At 36.7% G+C, this 16,346-nt stretch overlaps 1 gene segment (V, D, J or C); it reads left to right on the forward strand.

The window, feature by feature from the left end:
* The window catches only part of LOC307151171 (Ig kappa chain V-III region MOPC 63-like), an 88,400-nt gene extending 72,275 nt beyond the window's left edge, over positions 1-16,125 (forward strand). Inside the window, exons 3-4 of the V gene segment in view lie at positions 14,090-14,138; positions 15,190-16,125.
* The last annotated feature ends 221 nt before the right edge of the window (positions 16,126-16,346 follow it).

Consider the following 16,346-nt stretch of genomic DNA (forward strand, 5'->3'; position numbering starts at 1 on the left):
ATGTTTTATGTGAAGCTGTTACATTAAATGGAAATGGTACCAGACAATTAATAAATAATTATAAAATATATAAATGTTTTATACAAGTTACTTGTTTCATGCCTCATGTTTAAAGCAGTTTTTCTAGTCATGATTTGTGTAACCAAACACTAAAGTCATTTAAAGTGTTTGAGATTTTTGGTGAACTTTTACATCTTTTAGAAAATGTCTTTAGAAGTATGTAGTAACACTGTAGTCATTATTAGTTAGTTACCATGATTCTTACAGTAGTTACTAATGAAAAGCCAATCCTAAAGTGTAGAATCTTCACACACACACACAAACACACACACACACACACACACACACACACACATACACACACACACACACACACACACACAAACACACACACACACAAAAAAAACATTTTTTGAGAGGTAGGTTCAATAATAAAATGTGTATATGTTATTTGGATGGCTGATGACTCAATATGTTCCAGTAGTCTCCATGACTCTAGTGATTCAATGCCAGTCCAGAGGAATGCCGGAAAATTGGCCACAGGACGAGTAAGATCCCGACAACTGCATTTAAACATCCATTTCTTTCAAATTATTCAGTTGATAAATAGTTCTCTAGGAGACAGCATAGGCTAATGCAATTATTACATTGTAGTGGCTTTACAAGAACAAAAAGTTTTACAGGGACAATCACCACTCACATCTTCTCCACATTTTAGTCCAGTTTAGTAAGTGATATAAGATTATATGTTTACTTAGTACATCATAATAAATGAATAAATTGTGTGAAAGGTTTGATATTGTGTAGTTTGTGATCCTCCATCAGCAGCTGCAGTTTCTCTCAGCTGTATCAGTGCAGTCACTGTGACGTCTGACTGACAGAGGTTTTTGTACGACTCTTTATCACTGTGTGAACACTGGACCACTGTGATAACTCTGACAGTAATAATCTCCTGTATCTTCAGTCTGGACTCCACTGATGGTCAGAGTAAAATCTCGTCCAGTATTTACTGTTCCACTGCCACTGAATCTAGATGGAGTTCCAGTATAACGGCTTCTTATGTCATAAATCAGGAGTTTAGGAGCTTCTCCAGGTTTCTGCTGATACCAGTGTAAGTCATTGTCGTATATTCCTACATCTATATTACACTCTATTGTTGCTGTTTGACTCTGTTGGACAGTTTTAACTTCAGCTTGAGTCAGAGTCACTCCTCTGGATTCTGAAGAAGAGAAAAGAAAAACTATTAGTGTTTAAAACTATTATCATCATATACTTTTACAAAAACACCAAAACCAGAGTCAGTTTTTGTGTCTTACCTTGAATAAACAGTGCAATGGTCCAGATGAAGATGTTGATTGTGTTCATTGCTGTAGTTTAGTCTTGTGTGATGATGAAGATTGTGTTCTGCTCTCAGTCATGAAGTGTTAAACTCACAGCACTATAAACACTCTCAGAGCACTGAAGCATGTGCTGACAATGCAAAGAAGTGGGCAGGATTTACAACAGCTTGTGCTGATAACAAACTCATAAACTCTACTTAGAAGATTTTACTTTCAGAATAATGTTATTGAACCATTTAGTGATTAATTGCACATATTTATTAATTGTGAAATATTTTTTTTATGTTTGTCAGGCTGATAAGACACTAGGTTTTGTCTGGAGCAGGGCCGGTTCTAGTCATTAGGCCCTAGGCAAAATTAATGTTGGAGGCCCCCCACCCCCCAATAAAAAAACACTTGAAACAAATATGATTCCTAACCTTTTTATTTATACAACATTTAATTTTAAATTGAGTATATTTTTACTTACACTTACTTACTTATAAGTTTGGACACATTACTATTTTTAATGTTTTTGAAAGAAGTCTCTTATGCTCATCAAGCCTGGATTTATTTAATTAAAATAATGGTTTTCTATTTTACTATACTTTAAAATATATTTTTTGTGATGCAAAGCTGAATTTAATGTCACTTCAGAAAACTTTATAATATTCTGATTTATTATCAAATGTTAGAAATTGTGCTTAATATTTATTTTATAACCTGTGATACTTTTTTCAGGATTTTTTGATTATTAAAAAGTTGTATCAGTACAGTATCGGTAAAAAGTCTGTACCCATTAATATTTGTAATGTTATCAAATAAATGCAGGCTTGTATCATAATAAGAAACTTCTTTCGAAAACATTACAAATATTAATGGGTACAGACTTTTTACCGATACTGTATGCACATATTAATCAAACTTTATCTAAGGTAATCTCTTTTTTGTTTAATGAAGATGTTATTGTTGTTGTTGTTATTTTGCTGTTTTATTCAATTTATTCACAGTTCCAGAATACCACTTCAGTAGATGAACATAATTAAGTGCTTTTATCATTTTTTTCATAGCTGGGGTATGGGCAGGATTTTTCCCTCCCATTTAATAAATACTGACTGCAGATATTGTCATATTATTAATATCAGTAATATGATATTATGTATTGGGTTGTTACCTTAAATATGCTATACACAAATCAAGTGGAAGAGAAAGACACGATCTCTACTGAGCAGAAAAAAAAATCTAAACTGATATTATTGGCGTAAGTAGTTTATGATGTCAGGGTATAATCTAATCATCAGCAGAATGTAGAAGATAGACCCATAGATATGAGATCCTTTATTTGAAACATTTAAAAATGTGGTAACACTTTACGGTAAGGGTACATGAATTATCATGAATTCATGTATAAATTCATGCATGAAATATGCATTCATTCATGCATTAATATCTCATGAATCATTAGGAACTAACACGAGTTCAACGTTTTTCATTCATGACTTCATGGATGAACAACACCTTAATTAAAACATTAACTAAGATGAGTACATCATCATGAATTATGATTTATTACGCATGATCATGATGTTTTCTTTGTTCACACAAAAAATTGGTCTTTACCACCCATTGTGGATAAAGCTATGGTTATGGTCAGGCCCGGATTAAGAGGACTTTGGGCCCTGGGGCTATAGCAACACCAAGGGCCCCCTTTCATCTGATTGCCACGCCAGTCTTCTACCGCAATAAATATTTTTTTATTGTTATTAATCAATGTATTTAATGCTTTTCTTTATCATTACTTATTATTTTTGCACACTAAATAGTCCAGGCTATTTAACACATTAACCCTCTACTGCACAGATTTTGATGGAACATCATTGATAAAAAATTACTCCACATAATTTCTTGGTTCATTTTGGAAACATTTTATTGATAAAACATTTGCACCCCATGTAGTGCATTTACTCCAGATATGAACTCAAAAGCATAAAGGTTGCCAAAATCAGCAAAAACATTACTCATTTCAGTCATACTTCCTCAATAAGTACTTAACCATGAATAATTTAAAGGGATAGTTCAGATATGAATTTAAAAGCATAAAGGTTGCCAAAATCAGCAAAAACATTACTCATACTTCAGTCATACTTCCTCAATAAGTACTTAACCATGAATAATTTAAAGGGATAGTTCAGATATGAACTCAAAAGCATGAAGGTTGCCAAAATCAGCAAAAACATTACTCATACTTCAGTCATACTTCCTCAATAAGTACTTAACCATGAATAATTTAAAGGGATAGTTCAGATATGAATTTAAAAGCATGAAGGTTGCCAAAATCAGCAAAAACATTACTCATACTTCAGTCATACTTCCTCAATAAGTACTTAACCATGAATAATTTAAAGGGATAGTTCAGATATGAACTCAAAAGCATAAAGGTTGCCAAAATCAGCAAAAACATTACTCATACTTCAGTCATACTTCCTCAATAAGTACTTAACCATGAATAATTTAAAGGGATAGTTCAGATATGAATTTAAAAGCATAAAGGTTGCCAAAATCAGCAAAAACATTACTCATACTTCAGTCATACTTCCTCAATAAGTACTTAACCATGAATAATTTAAAGGGATAGTTCAGATATGAACTCAAAAGCATGAAGGTTGCCAAAATCAGCAAAAACATTACTCATACTTCAGTCATACTTCCTCAATAAGTACTTAACCATGAATAATTTAAAGGGATAGTTCAGATATGAATTTAAAAGCATGAAGGTTGCCAAAATCAGCAAAAACATTACTCATACTTCAGTCATACTTCCTCAATAAGTACTTAACCATGAATAATTTAAAGGGATAGTTCAGATATGAACTCAAAAGCATAAAGGTTGCCAAAATCAGCAAAAACATTACTCATACTTCAGTCATACTTCCTCAATAAGTACTTAACCATGAATAATTTAAAGGGATAGTTCAGATATGAATTTAAAAGCATGAAGGTTGCCAAAATCAGCAAAAACATTACTCATACTTCAGTCATACTTCCTCAATAAGTACTTAACCATGAATAATTTAAAGGGATAGTTCAGATATGAATTTAAAAGCATAAAGGTTGCCAAAATCAGCAAAAACATTACTCATACTTCAGTCATACTTCCTCAATAAGTACTTAACCATGAATAATTTAAAGGGATAGTTCAGATATGAACTCAAAAGCATGAAGGTTGCCAAAATCAGCAAAAACATTACTCATTTCAGTCATACTTCCTCAATAAGTACTTAACCATGAATAATTTAAAGGGATAGTTCAATAACATCACCCTCATGTTGTTCAAAACCTGTATGAATTTATTTCTTTTGCTCTACACAAAAGAAGATATTTTATATAGTGTTAGTAACCAGACAGTTGACGGCATCCACTGACTTCCATAGTAGGAAAAACATATATTAAGTCAATGACTACCATAAACTGTATGGTTACTAACACTATATAAAATATCTTCTTTTGTGTGAGAAGAAATAAATTCATACAGGTTTTGAACAACATGAGGGTGAGTAAATGACAGAATTTTCATTTTTGGGTGAACTTTTTACATTTTACATTTTAATACTTTTTAAAGGTTTACAACCTTTTACATAGGGTCTTACAGTTAAATAGTCTTTTTTCTAGCTTTAGCAGAGCAGAAATCCTTAATGATATCATTAAAATCCATGGTTCTAACAATGTCACATTCCAGGGACATCCGTGTTAGATGGCTTAGTCTTTCTTGTGCCATTGTTGACCGCAATCGAGATTTAATGAAAGATAATTTTGAGAAGGAGCGCTCTCCTGACGCATTCGTGACTGGTAAGGTGAGATATATTCTCAAGGCTATGTCTACATTTGGAAAAACATTTTGAAGGTCCCTTGCTCTTATTTCTTGCAGCAATTCTCTGGCTGAAACTGTCTTTTCTTTTTTGCAAAATGCTTTAAAATGTACAAACTCATCAGCAAAATCTTCTTGTAAGTCTGTATTGTACTTCTGTTGTAATTTAACACAAGAAGAACGAAGTTCTTGATCAGAGAGAGTATGAATATTATTCAGGAAAGTGAAAAAGTTAGTGATCTCTTTGTATGATTCACTTCTTCTGTCAAGCTCGGCTATAAGACGGTCATTTATCACATAAAAAACATCTGCAATAAACTTCTGTCTACCAGACATCTGCAAGTCCAGATGAGGTTTGTCTGGTTCATCGGCATGTTTTTTACGTGTTCGCTTCCTTTGGGAGTCACTTTTGTAGGCCTGTGAAATAGTAGGTGACATTCCTTTCGCAGCGGTTTCAAAACAATCAAACTGGCCTCTCAATTCTGCAACAAAGTCCCTTAAAGATGCAACTAAATCCACAGCTTTGGAGAGATCAAGGTCAATGTTTTGTAGGACTGTACTAGTTGCATCAAAACGTTGAAGTACGCCGTTCCAGTATTTGCAAAGAAGAGCGGTTTCCAATTTGTCCATTTGCTTTGAGAGCACTCTAGCTTCGTTACGCGTGGATAAATTCTGATTGTCGTCCTCAGACAAGTCAATGAGAGACCGCTGAATATTTGAATAGTTGTAGCAGAGTACTTTAGTTGCTGAGGCATGCGCAGACCACCGGGTGTCTGACAAGGACTTTAAACTCTCAATTCGCTTGTTCTCATTTGCTTCGAGACCACTGGCAATCACCTGCCATCGCGAGGATGATCGGGAGCAGAAATTAAACAGTGTCTGCACAAATGTAAAAAACTCATTTGTTTCAAAGCAGCAATTCACTGTGTTTATTCCCACTAAATTAAGTGTGTGTGCTGCGCAAGGCACCCATTCTGCCAGTGGATTTACCTCCCGAATGCGTGACTGTACACCCTTATAAGCCCCCGACATATTGCTTGCATTGTCGTAACACTGTCCTCGACAATTGTTTATGTCTATTCCCAGCTCATTCAGTACAGTCATCACAGAGTTAAAAAGTGATTCCCCTGTGTGGCTTGTAATAGGAAGAAATTCAAGAAAGCGCTCCTCTATATTTCCCTCAGGAGAAAGGTATCGCGCTATGAAAGTGAGTTGATCGATGTGGGCAATGTCTGGTGTGGAATCCACGCTTATAGAAAAGTACTTGGCTAATTTTATTTTGTTGACGATCTCCGATAAAACTTTTTCTCCCATCAATTTGACAATTTCTTCACATATTGTACTTGACAGATAGGACGGCTTTCCTCTCCCAGCATTTCCAAAACGAGCTATGTGTTCCCGCAGAAATGGATCGAATTGAGCAATGAGTTCAAGTATTCCCATATAATTACCGTTATTGGTGGAATTGAAAGTCTCAGTATCGCCCCTGAACGATAAACCACGCTCAGACAAAAATTTTACTGTAGCTACAACCCTTTTCAGCACATCCTCCCAGTACTGACGCTCCAATTTGAACTGATCCCTAAGGCCCGCATCTATCTGCCCCTTTTCAGATGTCCTTGTCACCCATGTTACCATGCACTCTCTGTGATGGTCAGAGTTCTCATGATCAGGAATGCGACTGTGTGCGTGTTTCCAGTCACTGTATCCAGATGTTCCGGAAAATGATGAAATGCCTCCAAACAATTTGCAAACAAAACAAAACACAGATCCTTTGATTGGAGAGTACAGAAGCCAGTCACGTGGAACAGACTCACCATTCGCAAGTTTTCGGCTCAGAAGTGTCTTTGAAAACGCCCGTTTTTGGTGTTTGTATTGTTTTTCGGAAGCAGAAAAATCACAGCTGCGATTCTGACATGGCATTGGTCCTTTTTCGATCCAATAATTTTGGCCTTGTATGTTAATGTCAGCAGGCCAACATCCCGGATCAGTACTGTAGATGTCATTTTCCCCTGCATTCTGATCCGATATGATGTCTGGTGGTGGTGATGATGATGGCCCCAATATTTCATTGTGCACCAGGCTATTTCTCTCATTCTTATCTAAAGGGACAAAGTAAGCATTAATAAAACATTTGCTTTCTAAAGCCCTATTCAGGTGGTAATTGTTTCTCATGTGGATATCTGTAAAAAAATATTAATACATTTACACTGCATTTACAATTACGTAAATGCTATGATTATTTTAAATAATATTTAAATATAAAATGATTTATTTTTCATTTTTAATTAAGTACTTTAATTATGAAATTAAACTAACAGTAGGTGGCGGCAAGTCACTGTTTTGATAAGCGAGTCATTCATTCAACCGATTTGTTCAAACGACTGTTTGATTCAACGACGAATCAAACGATCAGTCAATGAATCATTAAATGAACCCATTCGTTCAAAACGCGGATCATTCAGTAACGAATCACCACTAAGTTATCAGTTTCAGAGATTGTTTCTGCTGTGGTTTCTTTTTGGAATTTTCATCTGTGAAATGACGATAAACCAAAACGTAACTCTCAACATTAACTTGGTCAATGGTCAACTCATTTATTGTTGCATAACATATATATCACATTAGCAATTGTGCTGATATTTGTGGAAAACATCGCTTTTACTTGTGTGATATATTTATTTTAGATTATGTAATATTAAAATAAGACTGTGGCGACGAGGCCGAGGGCCGTGGGAGAGCGGGACGAGGCCGGTGGCCTGATTACTCTGATGAGCGATACGGGTGCGTCGCGCAGGGCTCGCTCATTAGAGTAATTAGGCCACCGGCCTCGTGCCGCTCTCCCACGGCCCTCGGCCTCGTCGCCACAAAGACAAAAACTCATCGTGGCAAAAATGCCCATGTAGCCTACTTTGTATATTGGACCTTGATGTTCGTCAAAAAACAGTAATTCGGTCAGGGATTTTTACGCGCGCGGGTGGGTGGGAGAAAAAACACTGACATTCTGGATTCAGACTGCAATAAAATCACCGACTATATAGCCCCTATAAATATTGAAAATACCTTACGACTCCACGAGAAACAATTACCACCCAAATAGTGCTAAACTCATTAACTTATCAGCTGCTTGCTTACCTTCTTCGACGTATAAAACACGAGGATCGGTGACGACGACGCAGGAGGGTGAAGCTAACTGTGGGCTGCTGCCGCTGCACTCGTGGTCTTCCACGGGCACGGACGAAAGTGAACCAAAGTAGCTTGTTAGTTTAGGAATTTTTGCATCCCTTTTCTGCCTTTCTAGTTTGTTTTTCCTTTTTTGTGCACCACTATCACTTTTCTTCATCATTTTTGGACTCCAGTGAGCGATTTATAGCCAGGCTTAATTTACCCATGTTCTAACCTACACGAAAGCGTAACGAAAAGAGGCGTTTCCCAACGTCATGAGGCAAATTGTAGAGTTAATTTGATTGGGCGGTGAATTATATCAGTCAGGCACATTTTCCAATAACTTCTTGTTATTTTATTATACACAAATCAACCACCTGTGATTTGACAATCTCATTTCCTCCAGCCAATCACGGGCCCCCTAATCCCGCGGGCCCTGGGGCTTCAGCCCCACCTAGCCCTTATGTTAATCCGGCCCTGGTTATGGTACATGAATCATCATGAATTCATGCATAAAAAAGTATTCATTCATGCATGCAAGACTACTCTTCGAATTATTAAAGGAATGTACAAAAATCCACATTATCTAATGCATGCATACAGGCTAGAACAGTATATCAATTAATGTGAGAACTTTTTTTCTGAATTATGATCTGAGTTATCCAGCATGTGCATGTCTTCTTCATAGCCTGCAGGTAAATGGACAGACCCCAAAATTGGCCAATCACAGCACATAACATACGAATTCTGTTGGCGTTCAAATACTAGTCATCATTAACTAAGCATTATTTATCAATGACTTCATCATGTGTGTGGCCCCTCAACTAAAGTGGTGACTTGGTGCTTTGAAACACTGATGAACAATGTGTTTTCATTATGATCTGAGTTATCCAGCATGTTCATGTCTTCTTCATAGCCTGCAGGTAAATGGACAGACCCCCAAATTGGCCAATCACAGCACATAACATACGAATTCTGTTGGCGTTCAAATACAGTAGTCATCATTAACTAAGCATTATTTATCAATGACTTCATCATGTGTGTGGCCCCTCAACTAAAGTGGTGACTTGGTGCTTTGAAACACTGATGAACAATGTGGCATAACTGTGAAATGACATGAATATGAACATGAACATTCAAGCCTTTGCAAACAATGTACTGTGGACAGAAATGGACTTTGATCTTAACTTGCAACGTGATCTCATGAGAATACATGTGTATTTTTACGTAAAGTGTAGTTCTACCATACGTACATTTATTTATGTTTTATACACACAGAAACGTATAATACTGACAGTGGACAGCACAAAAAACGTAATTTATTTACTTATAAACAACTTATACAAACAACGACGTACAAATTTGGGCGTATTCATATTTAACTTATGCATATTAAAATCGTGGCATTAATGTTTTGACACATAATACACTCAAACACAACATAAATTTTATTAGCTTAATGTGATCCAAATCTTTAGAATCCATACGTTGTTTGCAAGAAACAGATCCAAATGCAGCCCTTTATCCAGTGATCTTCATCTCCATTTCTCAGCAGAGACCGTCAACGTCAAATCCCGGCATCCCGCGCTCGTGGTGAATTCAAATTCAAAAATTGCGCCCGAAGCGTTACGACATGTTTTACGGCAGTGATATCAAACGCTCATTGGCTCTCGTCTGCTTCGTCACAGGTTGCGACATGCCGTGTTTAAGCTGTGTACTACATTTGAAATGGAGAAGTGCGCGCGCCTTCACAGAGCGAACAGCAAACCGAAACCGGATTAACATTTTCATGGATTAATAACTTAAATTCTGCTCTGTAACGTTACCTCATACACAACTATTATATAACGTTACTGCCAGAGAGGACTGCGACACATCGTCATGTGAACGACTTTTGGTACCGGTTTTGACATTTTCTCAATAAATAAATGATTGTGATTGTCTGTCTGTTGTTTTAATTTATAATTGTAGTTACGTAGTTTTAAGAAATGGTTAGGTTTAGGGGTAGGGGTAGGATTAGTGGCTCAAACTATCTTTTAATGCTACATTAAGCCATTTCCCTACACATATGTCCATTACGTTTTATCCTTTTAATATTATCTATAAAATGGGTATGTTTAGGTGTGGAGTTAGGGTTAAGGGATCTTACATTTATAATCTATTAAATGGTAAAAGGGAAATTATACAGATATCTTTATGATATGAAATATTCGTAAATAGTTTAACGTACGTTTTTTAGCTGTAAAATCGTAATAATGTTATGTAACTTTACTGCTTTATTCTGAAACCAAACGGTATAAACCAGTTAAATCAACAGCTGGAAAGAGCTGAGAAGGAATTCAACACCATGAACTTTATTTTAAGTGCCTGTATATCTGAAAACTGTTTACAAAACCATAAAGCTGTTTTACAATTTCATGATATGGAGGAGTCACATCAGTAGCTTTATACGTTAGGTGACTCTTTACCCAAATAGAGATCAAGCTGTTTGTGAAACATTTTTTTTTTAAAACAGCTTTATGGTTTTTAACTGGTTTATACCGTTTAAGAATAAAGCAGTACAGTTAAGATCAAAGTCCATTTCTGTCCACAGTACATTGTTTGCCAAGGCTTGAACTTTCATATTCATGTCATTTCACAGTTATGCCACATTGTTCATCAGTGTTTCAAAGCACCAAGTCACCACTTTAGTTGAGGGGCCACACACATGATGAAGTCATAGATAAATAATGCTTAGTTAATGATGACTACTGTATTTGAACGCCAACAGAATTCGTATGTTATGTGCTGTGATTGGCCAATTTTGGGGTCTGTCCATTTACCTGCAGGCTATGAAGAAGACATGAACATGCTGGATAACTCAGATCATAATTCAGAAAAAAAGTTCTCACATTAATTGATATACTGTTCTAGCCTGTATGCATGCATTAGATCATGTGGATTTTTGTACATTCCTTTAATAATTCGAAGAGTAGTCTTGAATGCATGAATTAATACTTTTTTATGCATGAATTCATGATGATTCATGTACCATAACCATAGCTTTATCCACAATGGGTGGTAAAGACCAATTTTTTGTGTGAACAAAGAAAACATGATCATGCGTAATAAATCATAATTCATGATGATGTACTCATCTTAGTTAATGTTTTAATTAAGGTGTTGTTCATCCATGAAGTCATGAATGAAAAACGTTGAACTCGTGTTAGTTCCTAATGATTCATGAGATATTAATGCATGAATGAATGCATATTTCATGCATGAATTTATACATGAATTCATGATAATTCATGTACCCTTACCGTAAAGTGTTACCAAAAATGTTGTTGTGTGTTGGCTTTTTAACTTTGAATACAAACGTCTTGTCTTTTACTTTTGTAGCTTTTTTACTAGTCAGCTCCAGACGCGATGTTATCAAGCGGCAACCTCCCCGTCTCTCTCTTGAAACCAACACGGAAGTGAGTTAAACTGCAATTCGTTGACTGGCCGCTTGAGGCTGTTGTCAGAAGTGAGTCAAATCTGTATCTCCCCCATGTTAAAATGGCAAATTTTACAGCAGAAAAAAACGTGTTTAAAGCCTGGTGTCTGTATGTGGATTTGGTCTATACAGCTGATTTTGCCCTTCATAACAACTGTGAGGGGGGTGAATTATTTTATAACTCGTCCGTTTAGTTGATTAATATTTAAATTTAAGGGTGTGGCCAAGCCACTTGAGTGACAGATGGATTGCCGCTGTCAGTGCTAGCTGTTTGTCTGCTGTTACTAGCCGTCACTTCACCTCAGCAATGTTAGCTGCTGAACTTGCCACCTCTGCAGTGTTTGTGCTTTTTTTCGGGATTATTATTTCATACGATTTAATACTTGGGTAACGTTACAAAGCCCACGTCTTTGGATTCCGTCGTTATTGTTCGAGAGAACAACCAGCGCTGTATTTCAGTTGTTTTCCTCTGTGAACATGCACTAATGGATGTCTGACAATTTCGTTGCTTTTTGGGGTTTTCAAATTTAAAACGTCAATAAATGCTCGTTCGTTCTGCTCCCATGGAACAGATGGATTATAATATGCTTATGTTAAGTTACCGTCAGATGAAATCATGCAGGCGTCGGCGCTTTCTCCGTCCGTGAATGAGCGCGGATTTTCTAGCGCATTTACTTGCACTTCAACCCATTTGAGAGACGGCCAACATCAGAATTTAAAATGGACTGAATAAGCTCTCTACGAACTTGAGCGATGCCGCGCTGACGGACCATGAAAGAGTGACGGACATGTAACTTATGCACATAAATCACTGTCACACACAAACACTCTTGAAGTAATACACAGTCTCACTTGTAGCATGTCTTTTAACTAGTATAATATTTCGAAGGGCAAAAATAGGAACGTTTAATTGGCTTTTTACATCATCAGCTAACTCGATCACGTCGAGCTAGGTGATTTCAGATAGCCAGGCTTCAGCTCCACTCACGCCCCGCCTGTTTGTCTATTTTCTGTTATCCGGGAGTGACGCAAGGCCAAGATGGCGACGGCCGGCTCCGCCCACTTTAGGCTTCAAAAATGCTCTTCAGAAACCTACGGGTGACGTCACGGACACTACGTCCATATTTTTTTACAGTCTATGGATGTTATTCATTGTACGCGCAAATTCAAAGCGCCGCGTGTGGGCACGTTAATGACGCTCGCGCTCTTTTAAACTCGTAAAAAAGCAGTGAATGATTTTTCCAGAAATGACGCTGATCTGCAGTACAAGTTTATATTTAGAATACATTGCAATCACTCCAAAATAGATGACGACAACTCACACACCTGCATTACAAGCTGTGCTTCTTTGCGTGCCTATTTAGGCTTTTGCTTCGCAGCACCTGATGGGCGTTCGTTACACAAACGTTCAGAAGCCGGCACCCGCTTTGAAACGAACGGAAACATTAATTGGTTTAACTGCAGATGAGTGACAATTCAACAATATCCAATGAACAATGAGGCTAGTATTTCTGCCCTTCTTGGTGGACTATATATATAGGGGATGTTATGGAGGCCCCTCCTCAAAGCCCGAGGCCCTAGGCAATCGCCTGCTCTGCCTATAGCTAGCGCCGGCCCTGGTCTGGAGAATCATGAATGTAGATCATTTTAAACATATGTCATACGCAGCAGTACAGTGAGTACAGTTCTGTGCTACACCTTTAAAAGCATGTTAACAATGAGAAATCAAGAACTAAATAAATCAGTTTTACTATATTTAGAGTAATAATAAAAAAAAAATTATGGTCTTTGGAATCAATGTTGACATGTTGCTCTCTGGGAAATATTTTCATGATGTCTATTTATTCCCCACATTTTCCACATGCATGAAGTTCATCAGGACTCATAATCAGGTCATTATATATTAAACAATGTGCATCTGAAATGTTCAGAATTATTGATTGATTTATTTGAAGCTGCAGGTTTTTCTGTGAATCATGATGATTGATCTGCATATGAAGAACAGAAGCATCATTATGAGAAACTCCACAACATCATCCATGATCAAAGAGGTCAAAGGTCACCTCAGAGGTCACAGCTCATCAAATATATTTCTTTAAACAGTGTTATATCAGAAAGCATTTAGTCAAATCTGAATGAGTGAGTGTTGAGAAGAGCTGAGGATCTTCTAATATCAGTGTGTTGAAGTGTTGTTTCTCTCTCTCTGCTGGAGTGTGTGTTCACTCGAGTGGAATAGAGGTTTTTGTACGAGCGTTTCATTAGATTGTATCACTGTGGTACACATTCGGTGGAGGAACTAAACTGGTGATCGGTAAGTCTGTCTATTTAATCACCTAATAAAAAAATACAATTTAGATTTCAGAAAGTGTTTTACAGTTGAAAAAAGAACAACATTTATTAATAATAATGATTATTAGATATTGTGGTAAAACTGTATTTGACGCCTTTATGTATAATGCATTATAAATAATATAATAATGAAGATTAAATTACCTATATTTTCATAAATTATTGCAGCCAAAGGTAAAATGTTTTATAATGTTTCCAAATCCTTGTTACATCTAGAATTGGTTGTTTGAGTTTTAATGTATTATAATTTCTAAAGGTGTAACAATGAATAGATAATATTATAATGTATCCATTAGATCATACATGCATAGACTTTTATAATGCAATATGTATGAAGGCTTTAAATAAAGTGTTACTGATATTGTTGTTTTCAACAAAAAAAAAGATTCTAAACATATTTCCACACTGTGTCTCACTATGAGTTTAATCAGTTTATTACAGGTTTGTTTTTCCTTCATTTATTTCTACACTGAGTTCATATTTAGTTCATCTTTTATTGTAGAAATCATACATGGAAAAAGAGATTTGACATCAGAATGTAAATGTTGCTCCTTTCTGTAGTTCAGTCAATGATACTGAATCTCTTTTGCTCATGTTGTGCTTATAATTCAGTGTTTTGTTCATTCTGTATGATTCAATTGTGTTTTAACTCTGTTTGAAATTGAGTTTTCAGTTCAGGTGAATATCTCAAAATGTAAGATATTTATGTTCAGAGTGAATAATTGCTGGAATTAAAGCAGTCAGATCGGCCTGATAATAGATAATATGTGTTATAACTGCTGTTAGACTTACAATTGATGAGATCATACATGCATTTTAATGTATAGCAGTGCATAATTAATGCATTAAACTACTTTTATAATGCAATATGTATAAAAGCTTTAAACAAAGTGTGTGTGCGTGTGTGTGTGTGTTGTGTGTGTGTGTGTGTGTGTGTGTGTGTGTGTGTGTGTGTGTGTGTGTGTGTGTGTGTGTGTGTGTGTGTGTGAATGTGTTGTGTTTGTCTCCTGCAGCTGGTCCCACAGTGAAGCCCTCAGTGTCTCTGCTGCCGCCCTCTTCTCTGCAGATCTCTGGAGACTCAGCCGCACTGCTCTGCCTGCTCAGCTCTTACTCTCCACAGGGGGCGCTGGTGAGCTGGACACTGGACGGGTCAGAGGTCACCGAGGGGGTTCTGACCAGCGCAGAGAGCCAGCAGGACGGCCGCTACAGCCGCAGTAGCGTCCTGACCCTCAGCAAAGCACGCTGGGAAGAGGGAGAGCTGTACGTCTGCAGAGTAACACATGATGGAGCTCCTCATGAGGTCTCGTTCCACAAGAGCTCTGAGTGCTGATGTTTCTCTCCTGAAGATGAGCCGTATCTGAGTGTCCTGTGTCAGACAGGATTCACATGAGTCTAGTGCTGCAGCTGTAGTGATTTACAACTCAATACTGAAACTGAGTGTGTGTGTGTGTGATCTTTCAATCTGCTGTGTTTGCTGCAACATTCAATAAAGCTTCTCAACAAGTTCACTTTGTGTCTGACAACATCATTCAACTAACAGATGAAGATGCAGGTGCTTTTCAGAAGGTTGATGTAGCAGTAAATGTCAAATAAAGCTCTTGGGGTTTGAGCATGGTCTCTGGAGACAGAGCTGCTCTATTCTGAGAGGATCACAATCACTCCACCCTGACAATGCAAATGGGGTTTCAGTCTCACTCTCTGATTGGTTACATGATCTGGACTGGAACACTTTCACTTCTGCTTTGGTGAAGCAGCGCAGACAAATTGATCATTTATAGGAGATTAAAAACTTTATTATATAAAAATATCATAAAAAAGATAAAGATCAAGAATCAGCCGTTCTGACACTAATTGTTACATAATCATTACATTTCTAGGTGATGGTGTAAATATACTGTATATGAAAATGTTATTAAAAATGTAATACATGATCACAAATCAAGAATCAGCCGTTGTGACAGTAATTGTGTAAGAATGTAAAAGTTTGTGTGTCTCAAATGGAAAGCATCACGTCCAGACAGCAGAAGTGACTGAATGCAGTCTGTTCAGTTTGATTGACAGGATCATATATTACACCTAAAACATGATGATCATATTGAAACACTGACTCATTCTCTTCATAAACACAAGAGTGATGTTGATTGTAATGATATAGTGTTATTAGTGTTTG

The sequence above is a fragment of the Squalius cephalus genome, assembly GCF_949319135.1.
Source record: "Squalius cephalus genome assembly, chromosome: 23".
NCBI classification, from domain to species: Eukaryota; Metazoa; Chordata; class Actinopteri; order Cypriniformes; family Leuciscidae; genus Squalius; species Squalius cephalus.